Source organism: Triticum aestivum, chromosome 1A (assembly GCF_018294505.1).
Source record: "Triticum aestivum cultivar Chinese Spring chromosome 1A, IWGSC CS RefSeq v2.1, whole genome shotgun sequence".
Classification (NCBI taxonomy): domain Eukaryota; kingdom Viridiplantae; phylum Streptophyta; class Magnoliopsida; order Poales; family Poaceae; genus Triticum; species Triticum aestivum.
The window spans coordinates 403717872-403726864 of record NC_057794.1 but is presented as its reverse complement, the minus strand read 5'-3'; positions in this window follow the sequence as shown (position 1 = coordinate 403726864).

Below are 8993 nucleotides of genomic sequence, written 5' to 3'. Positions count from 1 at the left end.
CCAGGGCCTTGTCGGTGGCTGGTTACTGTTGCTCAATCCTGGTGACGAGGGCTTTGCCGAGGTGGACGTGGCTACAGTGCCGCCATCCGGCGGGCGATCGCTGTAGCCTCTCCGCGTCTTGTCTCCTTAATGGGGCGTCTCCTTCGAGGAGGCAGCAAGCCGGCTGTGGAGAGCCGGCTCTGTCTTGGGCCGACTGGGGGAGGCCGGGCCGCCTTCGGGTGTCTCTCTGCCCGAAGGGGCCCACCGCCCGTGGGCCACTCTGGCAGCCCGTCGTGGATGACATCAGGGTCAGCGTGGCAACAGTCTCGTGCTGGACAGGTCATGGTCACCCGTATGGCGCACTATGTCAGGCGTGCTCCGGGATTCGGGGGTGGCAAGCTTTACTGTAGCCACGCCCCGTCACATTGCCATTACGTGGATGCAGACTTCGAGGGTACGATCTTGACCGCTTTATGGGAGCCGGCTTCTTGGAGTCGGCCTTCTCGCAGCCGGCTCCTCGGAGCCGGCCCTCCCGCGGCTTTCTTCATGAAGGCTGAAATCGGGCCACCTTCCGATTGTCGGCCTGGGAAACCGCCGGCGAGGGGAAGGCGGCCCCATGTCTTGGATTCTTGAGGACCGGATGGGCTCGTAATTTTTTCAGAAGGGCCAGGGGAGCCGGCTTGGCTACCCATGGCTATTTCCTCCGACAGTAGTCCCCGAAGCTGGTCGAGCTTCGAGGCTGACAAAGGGACGAGAAGCTCGGTCAGCTTCCTACCCTGAGGGTCCGGTTGTGCTTGTGTGCGCCGTCTTCAGAAAGCCCCGTTTCTCGTAGGCGGGGACGCGGTCGACCTGCGAGCTGACCGCAGGCCATCCCGCGGGCCATGTTGCAAGGAAATCCTGCCAGTGCACAAACGTGATGGGATGCCGCCGTAGGCCCGGGCCCGCCACTCCTAGACCTCGGCCCGAGCGCGGATCTTCTGCGGCCCACGCGGACCGCTCGCCTTCCCGCGGCGATTTTATTACGCCATCATGGCGCAATAAACGCGGGACATGGGGGAGTGGGCACAGTTGATCCCCACGTTCCCCCGCGCCACGCCTCCTCGGCTCCGCCGCGCGGGTCTATAAGTGGGGGAGGAGGGGGAGCGACAGAGGTTCGCACGCTCTCCCTCGCTCCGCCCCTCCTCGTCTTCCTTCTTCTTCTTTCTGCCGCCGCAGCCACCTATTGCTGCGCCGCTCCGCCGTCGCATCATCTTGCTCCTCGCCGCGTTGCCCCATGGCGCTGTCAAGCTTGTGGGATGGCTCCAACATCCATGAGGACCACGTCGAGTTCCTCCGCCAGTCGCGGCGCCTGCCAGGCGAGAACTTCGTGCGGGTTCGTCAAGCGCCGGAGAAGGAGATTTTGCCAGCACCGGAGGAGGGCGAGCGGGTGATCTTCCGCTCGCACTGCCTGCGCGGCTTCGGCCTTTCGGCGAGTGGATTCCTTCGAGCCTTCCTCGAATTCTACAACCTCCAGCCGCATCACCTCACGCCCAACGCGGTGATGCTGCTGTCGGCCTTCGTCACCCTGTGCGAAGGCCTCCTTGGGGTCCTCCCCACGCTCGAGCTCTGGGGGGAATTCTTCCAGAGCAAGCTCGGCACCATCGTCGCGGGCATGCCCGCCCCCTGCGGAGCTTATATTGCCATGAGGCAGTCGGGCGAGAACAACCCGTTCCCGCCCATCCCGTTGATCCAGTCGGTGAAGCTCTGGCAGAAGTCTTACTTTTACGTGAAGAACGTCGCCCAACAAGGCGACTACGTCAACCTGCCGGCTTATGAAGCCGGCCCGCCGGCTGGGAGGCGACCTTCGTGGAGCTACCGGGCCAGGTCGTTGTCTCAGGCCGGGAACGCAGCCGTCTCCCGGCTTCGGGTGATGATCCAGTCGGAGGGCCTCACCGGAGCCAACTTGGTGGCCGCCTTCGTGGAGCACCGGGTACCTCCCCTCCAAAGCTGGCCTCACATGATTTGTCAGATGAGCGGCCGCTTCGACCCATGCCGGCTGAGCACCAGGGAGATGCCTCATGCAGAGGTGTCTTACATGGTGAACTATATCTCCAACTGCAAGCTCGCCAAGGATTGGCGATACGGCAAGGAGCCGTACTCTCGCGCCAACCCTCCGCCTGTCGTAAGTTTTTCCTTCTTTTCTTCCGTTGGTATCCGGCCTCATGATAGCTGGCCTCTGATCAGTTGGTTTGCCTTTAGCAGAACCCTCTCCTTCCGCCGACGACTGGGGCCGCAGGGGTAGAGCGCCAGCTCCTCCCCGACCATATGGTGGACGACGCCGACGATCCGGACCTAGGTGCGGCCGCCATGGAAGACGCCATCGTCGGTCTAAGCGACGAGGCCGGAGGCGCGGGGCGCAGGGCCGGCTTCGAGGACTGGCCGGACGATGTCGAGGTCAAAGTCGCCCTGTGCCGCCAGCCGGTGCCTGATCATCAAGGCGCGAGCTCGTCCGCCGTGTCGGCTGCCTGCGGCAGCGCGTAGAAGCGCCGGGCCGCATCGATCCTCTTCGGCAGCCGGCCGAAGAAATCCAAGGGTTCCACGGCGGCGACCAGGCGAGATGAGGCGGCCGCGAAGGCGGCCCGCTTCCGTAAGGCGGTAAAACAGCCGTAGGCGATCTCGGCGTAAGTCGTCGAATGCCTTGTATATATATATTTTTCGTTGTCCCTTTCGACCGAAACTCTTCTAAACCTTTCTTTGTTCACCGGACAGGGCACCGCTTTCCCTTGAGCGGGGTCCGGGCGACCCCATAGTCGGGCCGACTAGAGGGACTTCAGGCTCCCGTCGCGTGGATCCCCGTGCCGAGCTTAGGGAGGCCACGGAGCGGAACGCCCGGGAGGCGCGGGAGGAGCGAGAGGCGGCGGAGCGAAGGACCGCCCAGGCGGCGAAGGAGCAAGCCGACGCGGCGGCTAAGGCCAGGGCGGAGGCGGCAGCCGCGGAGATGGAGGCGGAGGCCTCGCACAACCCGCCTCCGCTGCTCATCATTCCCCTCCGCGCCGTGGCCCCCGACATCCCAGTGCCCCCGTCGGAGGAGGTCGACCGAGACCCGCCGGTGATGGAGGGGAGGGAGGACTCCGTGATCTTCGTGGAGGGGGCGCCGCAGGCAACGCCGACCGGAGCGGGCCGAAGCGGCCAATCGGCTGCGGCGCCAGAGCAGCCGGCCGGGGGCGAGCCGGAGGCAGGGGCCGGCCTCGGGGTGCAGCCGGCATTGTGCCGGCGCGCAGGGGGTGACGCCTCCGCGCCGGAAGCACACCAAGCTGCGGGCGCCGGCCAGACGACGGAGGCCCTGGAGGCGGCCAACGCTAGCACGTCCGAGTGGACCCCCAGCAGGGGGGACGGGCGAGCTGAACGCGGCGGCCCAGGAGGTCCGGAGCCGGCTTCAAGCTCAGGCCGCCTCGCTGCAGCGATACACCCAAGAGTTCCTTGCAACGCGGGCCGTCATCCGGATGGGTCTTCTGACCTGGGTCGTTTTGCTCTTTGATTTCTTCCATGGGGGCGTGCCAGTGCACCCACTGGGTGTAGTCCCCGAGATTCGGGCCGACTGCTGAGCAGTCGGGTCGGATCTTCCTTGACGACTATCTTATTCTCGCCTCCTGTCTGATCTTCCAGGAGTATCATAACCTCTATGATGCCGCCTTCAACTCCCAGGCTCAGGAGCTGGGCCGGCGAACCGAGGATCTGACCAGCAGCCGGAGTGCGTGCTTTGTTTTGTTCATCTCCTGTGGGGGCGCATCAGCGCACCCACTGGGTGTAGTCCCCAAGATTCGGGCCGACTGCTGAGCAGCCGGGTCGGATCTTCCTTGACGACATCTTCCTTACTAATCTTTCCTGTCTTCATGCTTGCAGGAGCCAATGCCGACTTGAGGGAGCAGCTCAGCGGGGCCCAGGCCACCCTTCACGCCAAGGAAACCGAGTACAGCGCCTTGGTCCTGGAGCATGACCGCTTGGCCAAGAAGTTGGCCGACCAGGAGGAGAGCCACAAGGCGGCCCTGAAGAAGGCGCGGGACAGCGAGGACGCCCTGAGGGCCGAGTTCGAGACAGAAGCGGCGGGCTGGGCTGAGGCGAAGCAGACACTGAGCGAGGGCTTTGGTCGTATCGAGGATCTGATCGATGGTAAGCCGCCTTCTTCACTCCTTGCTTGCCCCTTGATCCCTGATTTGTGTTTTGACTTGTGCTGCTTTTTGTTCTTCGTGCAGACTACTTTCCCGGCTACTCCGTCCTTGCCGCCCAAACCATCGAGGCCCATCATGAGGCGCGCCGGTAGGCGGGGGCTGAAATCGCGCCGGACGTGAGCCGGACGCCCGAGGAGCAACTCTTGGCGGTCCAAGCCCGGCTGCAGCCGGTTCACCGTATGCTCCGCCGCCTCCAGCACGCCGGGGCGCAGGTGTTGGCCGCCCTCTGGCCAAGCGAGACGATTCCCCGCACCCCGAGTCGGACTGCCGACTGGCTGGAGGTTGCGGTTGGCCGCTTCGAGGCCTGGAAGGCATCGGCGGCCCGGCTTGGAGCTGGGCGGGCGTTGGAGTTCGTCTGAGCCTGGTATCCGAGGCTGAACCTGGACCAACTACGCACCTGGCGGCTGGAGGCCGACGAAGAGCTGGAGGAGGTGCGGCAGGCTATCGCTCAGCGCGCTTCGATGATTGCCGAGTGCACTAACATCAGCGTCTTCGCTCCTGAAATTAATGACGACGGCGTTGCCCAGCCGGAGGAGTGGTTCGGGCTGGACCCGACAGCGGGTGAAGACTCGGTAGAGGAGATCGCCTCCAGCGATGAAGGCGAAGACGACGAAGGAGAGGAGGGCGAAGACGTTAAGCTGGCCGGTGAAGCGGCCAACCAGCCTTAGCCCGATCGTGCCTCAAGCAACAAGGCGCGTGCTAGCGCGCCCTCTGCGGGAGGCGGTGATCATGCCGAGGTTCGCCAGCCGGCCACTCCTCCAGCCGGCACTGCCGTCTCCACCGACCTGCCCGGCTCGTCAGTCGCTCCCCTGGCTTAATCTGCCGCCCTTTTCCTTCTTGTTGCCTTTTGAACAATTTTATTAAACTTGCGCAGTTCCACCCACTGGGGGTGTATTCAAACTATGTCGAATGCTGGTCTTTTGAAGGTCTTTTATGTAAATATTATTGTGTGCGTGTTTGGCTTCCATTTACGTATGCTTTTTGTCCTTAGGCTGTTTCCTTTGCCACCTTCCCCTTTTGGGGAGGTAAGTACTCGAGCTTTTTTGGATTGAAGTGAGGTGAATGGAAGCCGGCCGGCCGGCTACTCTGGTAGTCGGTCGGCGATGGGAGAAAAACCGGCTTTTGTTATATTAGTCCGTTAGTCCCTAGCCGTTTTTCGTGTGGGTGTCCTTTCCTGCCTTTAACTCTTGCCAGCCGGACAGCCGGTTCTTCAAACTGCGACTTTTGGCAAGAGAAGGCTTGGGTGCCGGCACACTACTTGTCTGACTGCGGGTAGGACATCTAATATAACTCCAGGCGGCCAGTCCCCAGGCCGACTAGTCGAACCTGGTGCGGGACAGAAAGAGTAAATGTAATGACAAGGTCATAAGCGTGATACTCTTCATTCATAGATAAAAGATGGCAGTCCCCGAGCTCTCCTCGGGGGGCCTATTGTCTCGTACTTAGTACAAAAGTTAGCGTGATACATACTGTATTTCAACTGTAAAATCTTTGGAGGAGGTTGGCGTTCCATGGTCGTTCCGACTCCTTGCCGGAGTCGTCTCTCTTTCGTGCCTTCGGCTTCTGCGCGTCGATTAGGTAGTAGGAGTCGTTGCCTAAAGCTCTGCTGATGAAGAATGGGCCCTCCCAAGGGGTCGAGGGCTTGTGCTGGCCGGCTGTTCGCTGGATCAGCCGGAGCACAAGATCGCCCTCTTGGAAGGATCTTGGCTTGACCTTCCGGCTGTGGTAGCGGCACAGACCCTGCTGATAGATGGCGGACCGGCTGAGGGCTAACAGCCGGCCCTCTTCCAGCAGGTCGACACCGTCTTCTCGTGCTTCCTTGGCCTCCGCCTCCGTGTACATGGTTACCCAAGGTGAGTCGAACTCGATGTCGGTTGGGATGACCGCCTTGGCACCATACACGAGGAAGAAAGGAGTGAAGCCGGTTGACTTGTTTGGGGTAGTGCGCAGACTCTAGAGGATGGCCGGCAGCTCATCGAGCCAACAGCCGGCTGAACGCTCCAGTGGTATGACCAGTCGGGGCTTGATGCCGGAAAGGATGAGGCCGTTGGCTCGCTCGACCTGGCCGTTTGACTGCGGGTGGGCAACGGACGCCAAGTCCAACCGGATGCCTTGCGTCGTGCAGAAACGTGCCAAGGCTCCCTTGGTGAAATTCGTGCCATTGTCGGTGATGATGCTGTGTGGCACGCCGTACCGAGTTGTTATATCTACGATGAATGTCACGGCAGTCGGCCCATTCAGCTTCTTGATCGGCTTTGCCTCAATCCATTTGGTGAATTTGTCCACGGCGACAAGCAGATGCGTCATGCCGCCGCGCGCCGTCTTGAATGGTCCCACCATGTCCAGTCCCCAAACGGCGAAGGGCCAAGTGAGGGGAATGGTCTTGAGTGCTGAAGCCGGCATGTGTTGCTTGGAGCTGAAGAGTTGGCACCCTTTGCAATGTTTAACTAATTCCTTGGCATCATCCAAAGCAGTCGGCCAAAAGAAACCATGGCGGAAGGCTTTGGCGACGAGTGATCTTGAGGCCGCATGGTGGCCGCATTCTCCTTGGTGGATATCTCTGAGGATTGCGATGCCCTTCTCTTGCTCGAGGCATCGTGGAGGACTCCAGTGACACTGCGCTTGACGAGCTCTTTGTTGACGATTGTGTATGCTCCGGCTCGGCGTTGGACTTGTCTTGCCTCTGTTTTGTCAGCCGGCAGGTCTTGGTTTATTAGGAAGTTGAGGATGGGCTGGGCCCATGATGGAGCTGCGACTTCTTCTATTGCCAATGTGGCTACTGCGACTAGGGCGGGCGGGCTGGGTGGTGAAATGCTGGAGTTGGCCGCCGCCTGTTGTGTTGGTGCAGTCCCCGGGCCGACTACCGCAGTCCCCGAGCCGGGTGTGGCAGACCCCGGGTCGGGCGTAACTACGGAAGTCCCCGAGCCGCCCACTGACGTCCCCTGGCCGACTATCGAAGTCCCCGGGTCACCTGCTTGGTTCTTCGAGCCGGACCCGGCCGCGTCGGGGTCAGGCGGCACGAAGATGGAATCGGACTCTGGAGACGGCTTGATAGATGGCTTGAGGAGGCGTTGTAGAGAGACACCGGTTGGTATTGCTTGCCGGGTGGAGCCTATTCGAGCCAGGGCATCAGCTGGCTCGTTGTCGGCTTGCGGTACGTGGAGGAACTCGCATCCTTCAAAATACCCACTGATTTTCTGAACGAGGAAGCGGTAGCTTGCCATATTTGCGTCCTTGGCATCCAGTCGCCGGATGATTGCTGGACCACCAAGTCCGAGTCGCCATAACATAGGATTCGGCGAATGCCAAGCTCTTTGGCAAGCCGGAGCCCGTGTATGAGCGCCTCCTAGTCGGCCACGTTGTTGGAGGCGGCAAAGTGAATTTGCAGTGTGTATCTGAGCTTGTTGCCTTTGGGAGAGGTGAGGATGATGCCGGCTCCCAAGCCGGTGCGCATCTTCGACCCATCGAAGTGCATGCGCCAACGAGTGGAGTCGGGAGCCGGCGGTAGGTTCTGGGTCTCGGCCCAGTCGACGAGGAAGTCGGCCAATGCTTGGGACTTGATGGCGGTGCGAGGCTGGTAGAAGATTGTGTAAGGGGCCAGCTCGATGACCCATTTCGCCAACCAGCCGGATGCATCCCGGCTGCCTATGATCTCGGCCAGCGGGGCGGTGCATACGACCGTGATGGGATGCTCTTGGAAGTAGGGCTTCAGCTTCTTGGCGGCGAAGTACAAGCCATAGCACATCTTCTGGTAGTGCGGGTAGTTATGCTTCGAGGCAGACAGTACCTCGCTCAAATAGTACACCGGCCTCTGGACCGGCTGGGCTCGGCCCTCTTCTGGGTGTTGGACTACGATGATGGTGCTGACCACCCGGCTGGTTGCGGCAATGTAGAGGAGCATGGGCTCTTTCTCAGTCGGCGCCGCCAGGACCGGCGGTGTGGCCAGCATCTTCTTCAGCTCGTGAAAGGCTTGGTCGGCTTGGTCATTCCACTCAAAGTGAGTGGTCTTCTTCATGAGGCGGTACAGGGGGAGAGATTTCTCTCCGAGCCGGCTGATGAAGCGGTTCAGGGAGGTCAAGCATCCGGTAAACTTCTGGACGTCTCGAAGTTTGGTGGGAATCGCCATTCTCTCAATGGCCTTGATCTTCACCGGGTTGCATTCGATGTCGCGGAGACCAGGAAGCTTAGGAGCTGGCCGGCTGGCACTCCGAACATGCATTTCTCGGGGTTGAGCTTGATTTGGAACCGGCGTAGGTTCTCAAATGTTTCTTTGAGGTCTTCCAGCAGGGTGCCGCACTTCTCCGTCTTCACCATGATGTCGTCTACGTAGACGTGGGCATTTCTGCCGAGCTGCTTGAGGAGGCACTTCTGCATGCAACGCTGAAAAGTAGCACCGGCATTTCTCAAGCCGAATGTCATAGTCAGGTAGCAGAAGGCTCTGAATAGCATGATGAAGGCGGTCTTCAGGCGGTCAGCCGGATCTAACTTTATCTGGTGGTATCCTGAGTAAGCATCCAAGAAACTCAACAGCTTGCATCCGGCCATGGAGTCTATCACTTGGTCAATCCTCGGCAGGGCAAAGGGATCTTTGGGGCAGGCCTTGTTGAGGCTCGTGTAGTCTATGCACATGCGCCACTTATTGTTCTTCTTTAATACGAGGACCGGGTTGACGAGCCACTCTAGAAAGAAAACTTCCATAATGAAGCTGGCTGCCAGAAGCCGGGCTATCTCCTCTCCCACAATCCTTCTTTTCTCCTCCGACAGTCGGCGGAGGGGTTGTTTGACTGGTTTTGCATCTTCTCGGAC